We start from the raw sequence: 8,152 nt of genomic DNA on the forward strand, positions 1-8,152 counted from the left end.
TGAAGCGTGCCAAAAATAAAAAAAAAAAGTGTTTAAAAATTAAAGAAAATAAAAATCATAAAAATTCAAATCACCCCCCTTTCGCCCCAATCAAAATAAACAATAAAAAAAATCAAACCTACAGATATTTGGTATCGCCGCATTCAGAATCGCCCGATCTATCAATAAAAAAAGGATTAACCCGACTGCTAAATGGCGTAGCGAGAAAAAAAAATCAAAACGCCAGAATTACGGTTTTTTGGTCGCCGTGACATTGCATTAAAATGCAATAACGGGTGATCAAAAGAATGTATCTGCACAAATATGGTATCATTAAAAACATCAGCTCGGCACGCAAAAAATAAGCCCTCACCAAGCACAAGATCACGAAAAATGGAGACGCTACGGGGCTCGAAAAATTGTGCTTATTTTTTAGCAAATTTTGGAATTTTTTTCCACCACTTGGATAAAAGAGAACCTAGACATGTTTGGAGTCTATGAACTCGTAATGAGCTGGAGAATCATGATGGCAGGGCAGTTTTAGCATTTAGTGAACTTAGCAAAAAAGCCAAACAAAAAAGTGAGGGTTTGCACTTTTTTTGCAATTTTACCGCATTTAGAATTTTTTTCCCAGTTTTGAGTACAAGACATGATAAAACGAATGGTGTCGTTCAAAAGCACAACTCATCCTGCATACAGCCATACTGACGGAGAAATAAAAAAGTTATGGCTCTGGAAATAAGGGGAGCGAAAAATGAAAAAAGCTCCGTTCATTAAAGGGAGTCTGTCACCCCATTTTAGCCCTATCAGCTGCGGCCACCGCCATCAGGGGCTTATCTACAGCATTCTGTAATGCATTCTGTAATGCTGCAGATAAGCCCCTGATGTAACCTGAAAGATAAGAAAAACACGTGAGATTATACTCACCAGGGGGCGTTGCAGTCTGGTCCAGGGCCTCCCATCTTCATACGATGACGTCCTCCTCCTAACTTCTCCCTCGGCTCCCGCGCAGGCGTGCTTTATCGGTCCTGTAGAAGGCAGAGCAGAGTACTGCAGTGCGCAGGACCTCTGTGCCCTTCCCGGCCCCTCGCACTGCAGTACTTTACTCTGCCCTCTACAGGTCAGATCAGTACGCCTGCACAGGAGCCGAGGGAGAAGTTAGGAGGAGGACGTCATCGTATGAAGATGGGAGGCACCGTACGCCGGGGTGAGTATAATCTAACGTGTTTTCCTTATCTTTCGGGTTACATCGGGGCTTATCTACAGCATTACAGAATGCATTACAGAATGCTGCAGATAAGCCCCTGATGGCGGCGGCCCCAGCTTATAGTGCTAAAATGGGGTGACAGACTCCCTTTAAGTGGTTAAATTAATTTGGCAACTCAATAGATGAATAAAAGTCGGAGTTTTCATGGAAAACACAAAATTGTCTGGGTGACCCCAAACTTTGGAGCGGTCGTGTGTTACACAAGCGATTCCCCTGAGGGTTAATAATCCTCCCTGTCCCCTAGAGGTGGAGGGGGTAACATGGGGCCACTTGTGGGGTCTCTGCTGTTCTGGTGTCAGCGCTCTTCACACGTTACACGGCGTCCGCCGTCTATCCCAGTCACAATGGCGCCCCTTCCCTCCTGAGCCTGTGGGGTATCGGCACTCAGGAGACACGGCGCACTGTGCGGCCTCAGCGCTCCTGTCACCTTTAGGACAATGATACATTGGGGGGAAAGTCACATTTCTGTGAGGAAAACAGGAAAAGTCATTTTTTCCTTCCACATTGCTGAAATTCCCGTCACACTGTCCGAATTCAGAGATTGTCCTGTCAGAAAGGAGAAGACAGGGAGCGAAAGGGTTAATAGGACTCACAGGAGGAACCGGCCCAGAAAGCAGAAGGTCCAGGAGTGTCCACCACATATATGGCTGCTCTGTGCACACAGGACCTGTAGTGACGTCATGCCCATGTGACCAGAAGGGGCGGTGCCTCCTCCTCCATAGAGCAGACGGGAGGAAGCTGTGGCCCCGCCCACACTGTCCAGCATTCACCATAGGAGAGCAGTGTGGAGAGCGCGCAGCAGAGGAGCGGAGCTTTCAGCGGGGAAGAGAGCGGAGGAGGGAGCAGCCGACACCCCGCAGAGGACAGAAAGAAGACGGTCTGTGGAGAGAGAGTGTGGGGGGGGCAGAGGCTGGGCATGGGGTAACAGGCAGAGGCTGCCAATGTGGGGTGGGGAGAGCCGGAGCTGGCGCGTGGTGGACGGGAGCAGAGCCGGAGCTGGCGCGTGGTGGACGGGAGCAGAGCCGGAGCTGGCGCGTGGTGGACGGGAGCAGAGCCGGAGCTGGCGCGTGGTGGACGGGAGCAGAGCCGGAGCTGGCGCGTGGTGGACGGGAGCAGAGCCGGAGCTGGCGCGTGGTGGACGGGAGCAGAGCCGGAGCTGGCGCGTGGTGGACGGGAGCAGAGCCGGAGCTGGCGCGTGGTGGACGGGAGCAGAGCCGGAGCTGGCGCGTGGTGGACGGGAGCAGAGCCGGAGCTGGCGCGTGGTGGACGGGAGCAGAGCCGGAGCTGGCGCGTGGTGGACGGGAGCAGAGCCGGAGCTGGCGCGTGGTGGACGGGAGCAGAGCCGGAGCTGGCGCGTGGTGGACGGGAGCAGAGCCGGAGCTGGCGCGTGGTGGACGGGAGCAGAGCCGGAGCTGGCGCGTGGTGGACGGGAGCAGAGCCGGAGCTGGCGCGTGGTGGACGGGAGCAGAGCCGGAGCTGGCGCGTGGTGGACGGGAGCAGAGCCGGAGCTGGCGCGTGGTGGACGGGAGCAGAGCCGGAGCTGGCGCGTGGTGGACGGGAGCAGAGCCGGAGCTGGCGCGTGGTGGACGGGAGCAGAGCCGGAGCTGGCGCGTGGTGGACGGGAGCAGAGCCGGAGCTGGCGCGTGGTGGACGGGAGCAGAGCCGGAGCTGGCGCGTGGTGGACGGGAGCAGAGCCGGAGCTGGCGCGTGGTGGACGGGAGCAGAGCCGGAGCTGGCGCGTGGTGGACGGGAGCAGAGCCGGAGCTGGCGCGTGGTGGACGGGAGCAGAGCCGGAGCTGGCGCGTGGTGGACGGGAGCAGAGCCGGAGCTGGCGCGTGGTGGACGGGAGCAGAGCCGGAGCTGGCGCGTGGTGGACGGGAGCAGAGCCGGAGCTGGCGCGTGGTGGACGGGAGCAGAGCCGGAGCTGGCGCGTGGTGGACGGGAGCAGAGCCGGAGCTGGCGCGTGGTGGACGGGAGCAGAGCCGGAGCTGGCGCGTGGTGGACGGGAGCAGAGCCGGAGCTGGCGCGTGGTGGACGGGAGCAGAGCCGGAGCTGGCGCGTGGTGGACGGGAGCAGAGCCGGAGCTGGCGCGTGGTGGACGGGAGCAGAGCCGGAGCTGGCGCGTGGTGGACGGGAGCAGAGCCGGAGCTGGCGCGTGGTGGACGGGAGCAGAGCCGGAGCTGGCGCGTGGTGGACGGGAGCAGAGCCGGAGCTGGCGCGTGGTGGACGGGAGCAGAGCCGGAGCTGGCGCGTGGTGGACGGGAGCAGAGCCGGAGCTGGCGCGTGGTGGACGGGAGCAGAGCCGGAGCTGGCGCGTGGTGGACGGGAGCAGAGCCGGAGCTGGCGCGTGGTGGACGGGAGCAGAGCCGGAGCTGGCGCGTGGTGGACGGGAGCAGAGCCGGAGCTGGCGCGTGGTGGACGGGAGCAGAGCCGGAGCTGGCGCGTGGTGGACGGGAGCAGAGCCGGAGCTGGCGCGTGGTGGACGGGAGCAGAGCCGGAGCTGGCGCGTGGTGGACGGGAGCAGAGCCGGAGCTGGCGCGTGGTGGACGGGAGCAGAGCCGGAGCTGGCGCGTGGTGGACGGGAGCAGAGCCGGAGCTGGCGCGTGGTGGACGGGAGCAGAGCCGGAGCTGGCGCGTGGTGGACGGGAGCAGAGCCGGAGCTGGCGCGTGGTGGACGGGAGCAGAGCCGGAGCTGGCGCGTGGTGGACGGGAGCAGAGCCGGAGCTGGCGCGTGGTGGACGGGAGCAGAGCCGGAGCTGGCGCGTGGTGGACGGGAGCAGAGCCGGAGCTGGCGCGTGGTGGACGGGAGCAGAGCCGGAGCTGGCGCGTGGTGGACGGGAGCAGAGCCGGAGCTGGCGCGTGGTGGACGGGAGCAGAGCCGGAGCTGGCGCGTGGTGGACGGGAGCAGAGCCGGAGCTGGCGCGTGGTGGACGGGAGCAGAGCCGGAGCTGGCGCGTGGTGGACGGGAGCAGAGCCGGAGCTGGCGCGTGGTGGACGGGAGCAGAGCCGGAGCTGGCGCGTGGTGGACGGGAGCAGAGCCGGAGCTGGCGCGTGGTGGACGGGAGCAGAGCCGGAGCTGGCGCGTGGTGGACGGGAGCAGAGCCGGAGCTGGCGCGTGGTGGACGGGAGCAGAGCCGGAGCTGGCGCGTGGTGGACGGGAGCAGAGCCGGAGCTGGCGCGTGGTGGACGGGAGCAGAGCCGGAGCTGGCGCGTGGTGGACGGGAGCAGAGCCGGAGCTGGCGCGTGGTGGACGGGAGCAGAGCCGGAGCTGGCGCGTGGTGGACGGGAGCAGAGCCGGAGCTGGCGCGTGGTGGACGGGAGCAGAGCCGGAGCTGGCGCGTGGTGGACGGGAGCAGAGCCGGAGCTGGCGCGTGGTGGACGGGAGCAGAGCCGGAGCTGGCGCGTGGTGGACGGGAGCAGAGCCGGAGCTGGCGCGTGGTGGACGGGAGCAGAGCCGGAGCTGGCGCGTGGTGGACGGGAGCAGAGCCGGAGCTGGCGCGTGGTGGACGGGAGCAGAGCCGGAGCTGGCGCGTGGTGGACGGGAGCAGAGCCGGAGCTGGCGCGTGGTGGACGGGAGCAGAGCCGGAGCTGGCGCGTGGTGGACGGGAGCAGAGCCGGAGCTGGCGCGTGGTGGACGGGAGCAGAGCCGGAGCTGGCGCGTGGTGGACGGGAGCAGAGCCGGAGCTGGCGCGTGGTGGACGGGAGCAGAGCCGGAGCTGGCGCGTGGTGGACGGGAGCAGAGCCGGAGCTGGCGCGTGGTGGACGGGAGCAGAGCCGGAGCTGGCGCGTGGTGGACGGGAGCAGAGCCGGAGCTGGCGCGTGGTGGACGGGAGCAGAGCCGGAGCTGGCGCGTGGTGGACGGGAGCAGAGCCGGAGCTGGCGCGTGGTGGACGGGAGCAGAGCCGGAGCTGGCGCGTGGTGGACGGGAGCAGAGCCGGAGCTGGCGCGTGGTGGACGGGAGCAGAGCCGGAGCTGGCGCGTGGTGGACGGGAGCAGAGCCGGAGCTGGCGCGTGGTGGACGGGAGCAGAGCCGGAGCTGGCGCGTGGTGGACGGGAGCAGAGCCGGAGCTGGCGCGTGGTGGACGGGAGCAGAGCCGGAGCTGGCGCGTGGTGGACGGGAGCAGAGCCGGAGCTGGCGCGTGGTGGACGGGAGCAGAGCCGGAGCTGGCGCGTGGTGGACGGGAGCAGAGCCGGAGCTGGCGCGTGGTGGACGGGAGCAGAGCCGGAGCTGGCGCGTGGTGGACGGGAGCAGAGCCGGAGCTGGCGCGTGGTGGACGGGAGCAGAGCCGGAGCTGGCGCGTGGTGGACGGGAGCAGAGCCGGAGCTGGCGCGTGGTGGACGGGAGCAGAGCCGGAGCTGGCGCGTGGTGGACGGGAGCAGAGCCGGAGCTGGCGCGTGGTGGACGGGAGCAGAGCCGGAGCTGGCGCGTGGTGGACGGGAGCAGAGCCGGAGCTGGCGCGTGGTGGACGGGAGCAGAGCCGGAGCTGGCGCGTGGTGGACGGGAGCAGAGCCGGAGCTGGCGCGTGGTGGACGGGAGCAGAGCCGGAGCTGGCGCGTGGTGGACGGGAGCAGAGCCGGAGCTGGCGCGTGGTGGACGGGAGCAGAGCCGGAGCTGGCGCGTGGTGGACGGGAGCAGAGCCGGAGCTGGCGCGTGGTGGACGGGAGCAGAGCCGGAGCTGGCGCGTGGTGGACGGGAGCAGAGCCGGAGCTGGCGCGTGGTGGACGGGAGCAGAGCCGGAGCTGGCGCGTGGTGGACGGGAGCAGAGCCGGAGCTGGCGCGTGGTGGACGGGAGCAGAGCCGGAGCTGGCGCGTGGTGGACGGGAGCAGAGCCGGAGCTGGCGCGTGGTGGACGGGAGCAGAGCCGGAGCTGGCGCGTGGTGGACGGGAGCAGAGCCGGAGCTGGCGCGTGGTGGACGGGAGCAGAGCCGGAGCTGGCGCGTGGTGGACGGGAGCAGAGCCGGAGCTGGCGCGTGGTGGACGGGAGCAGAGCCGGAGCTGGCGCGTGGTGGACGGGAGCAGAGCCGGAGCTGGCGCGTGGTGGACGGGAGCAGAGCCGGAGCTGGCGCGTGGTGGACGGGAGCAGAGCCGGAGCTGGCGCGTGGTGGACGGGAGCAGAGCCGGAGCTGGCGCGTGGTGGACGGGAGCAGAGCCGGAGCTGGCGCGTGGTGGACGGGAGCAGAGCCGGAGCTGGCGCGTGGTGGACGGGAGCAGAGCCGGAGCTGGCGCGTGGTGGACGGGAGCAGAGCCGGAGCTGGCGCGTGGTGGACGGGAGCAGAGCCGGAGCTGGCGCGTGGTGGACGGGAGCAGAGCCGGAGCTGGCGCGTGGTGGACGGGAGCAGAGCCGGAGCTGGCGCGTGGTGGACGGGAGCAGAGCCGGAGCTGGCGCGTGGTGGACGGGAGCAGAGCCGGAGCTGGCGCGTGGTGGACGGGAGCAGAGCCGGAGCTGGCGCGTGGTGGACGGGAGCAGAGCCGGAGCTGGCGCGTGGTGGACGGGAGCAGAGCCGGAGCTGGCGCGTGGTGGACGGGAGCAGAGCCGGAGCTGGCGCGTGGTGGACGGGAGCAGAGCCGGAGCTGGCGCGTGGTGGACGGGAGCAGAGCCGGAGCTGGCGCGTGGTGGACGGGAGCAGAGCCGGAGCTGGCGCGTGGTGGACGGGAGCAGAGCCGGAGCTGGCGCGTGGTGGACGGGAGCAGAGCCGGAGCTGGCGCGTGGTGGACGGGAGCAGAGCCGGAGCTGGCGCGTGGTGGACGGGAGCAGAGCCGGAGCTGGCGCGTGGTGGACGGGAGCAGAGCCGGAGCTGGCGCGTGGTGGACGGGAGCAGAGCCGGAGCTGGCGCGTGGTGGACGGGAGCAGAGCCGGAGCTGGCGCGTGGTGGACGGGAGCAGAGCCGGAGCTGGCGCGTGGTGGACGGGAGCAGAGCCGGAGCTGGCGCGTGGTGGACGGGAGCAGAGCCGGAGCTGGCGCGTGGTGGACGGGAGCAGAGCCGGAGCTGGCGCGTGGTGGACGGGAGCAGAGCCGGAGCTGGCGCGTGGTGGACGGGAGCAGAGCCGGAGCTGGCGCGTGGTGGACGGGAGCAGAGCCGGAGCTGGCGCGTGGTGGACGGGAGCAGAGCCGGAGCTGGCGCGTGGTGGACGGGAGCAGAGCCGGAGCTGGCGCGTGGTGGACGGGAGCAGAGCCGGAGCTGGCGCGTGGTGGACGGGAGCAGAGCCGGAGCTGGCGCGTGGTGGACGGGAGCAGAGCCGGAGCTGGCGCGTGGTGGACGGGAGCAGAGCCGGAGCTGGCGCGTGGTGGACGGGAGCAGAGCCGGAGCTGGCGCGTGGTGGACGGGAGCAGAGCCGGAGCTGGCGCGTGGTGGACGGGAGCAGAGCCGGAGCTGGCGCGTGGTGGACGGGAGCAGAGCCGGAGCTGGCGCGTGGTGGACGGGAGCAGAGCCGGAGCTGGCGCGTGGTGGACGGGAGCAGAGCCGGAGCTGGCGCGTGGTGGACGGGAGCAGAGCCGGAGCGTGGTGGACGGGAGCAGAGCCGGAGCTGGCGCGTGGTGGACGGGAGCAGAGCCGGAGCGTGGTGGACGGGAGCGGAGCCGGAGCTGGCGCGTGGTGGACGGAAGCGGAGGCGGAGCTGGCGCGTGGTGGACGGAAGCGGAGGCGGAGCTGGCGCGTGGTGGACGGAAGCGGAGGCGGAGCTGGCGTGTGGTGGACGGGAGCAGAGCCGGAGCTGGCGTGTGGTGGACGGGAGCAGAGCCGGAGCTGGCGCATGGTGGACGGGAGCGGAGTCGGAGCTGGCGCGTGGTGGATGGGAGCAGAGCCGGAGCTAGAGTGTGGTGGACGGGGGCGGAGCTGGCGTGTGGTGGACGGGAGCAGAGCCGGAGCTGGCGCGTGGTGGATGGGAGCAGAGCTGGCGTGTGGTGG

Source organism: Dendrobates tinctorius, unplaced genomic scaffold (assembly GCF_039654945.1).
Source record: "Dendrobates tinctorius isolate UK_male_01 unplaced genomic scaffold, ASM3965494v1 ptg000358l, whole genome shotgun sequence".
NCBI lineage: Eukaryota > Metazoa > Chordata > Amphibia > Anura > Dendrobatidae > Dendrobates > Dendrobates tinctorius.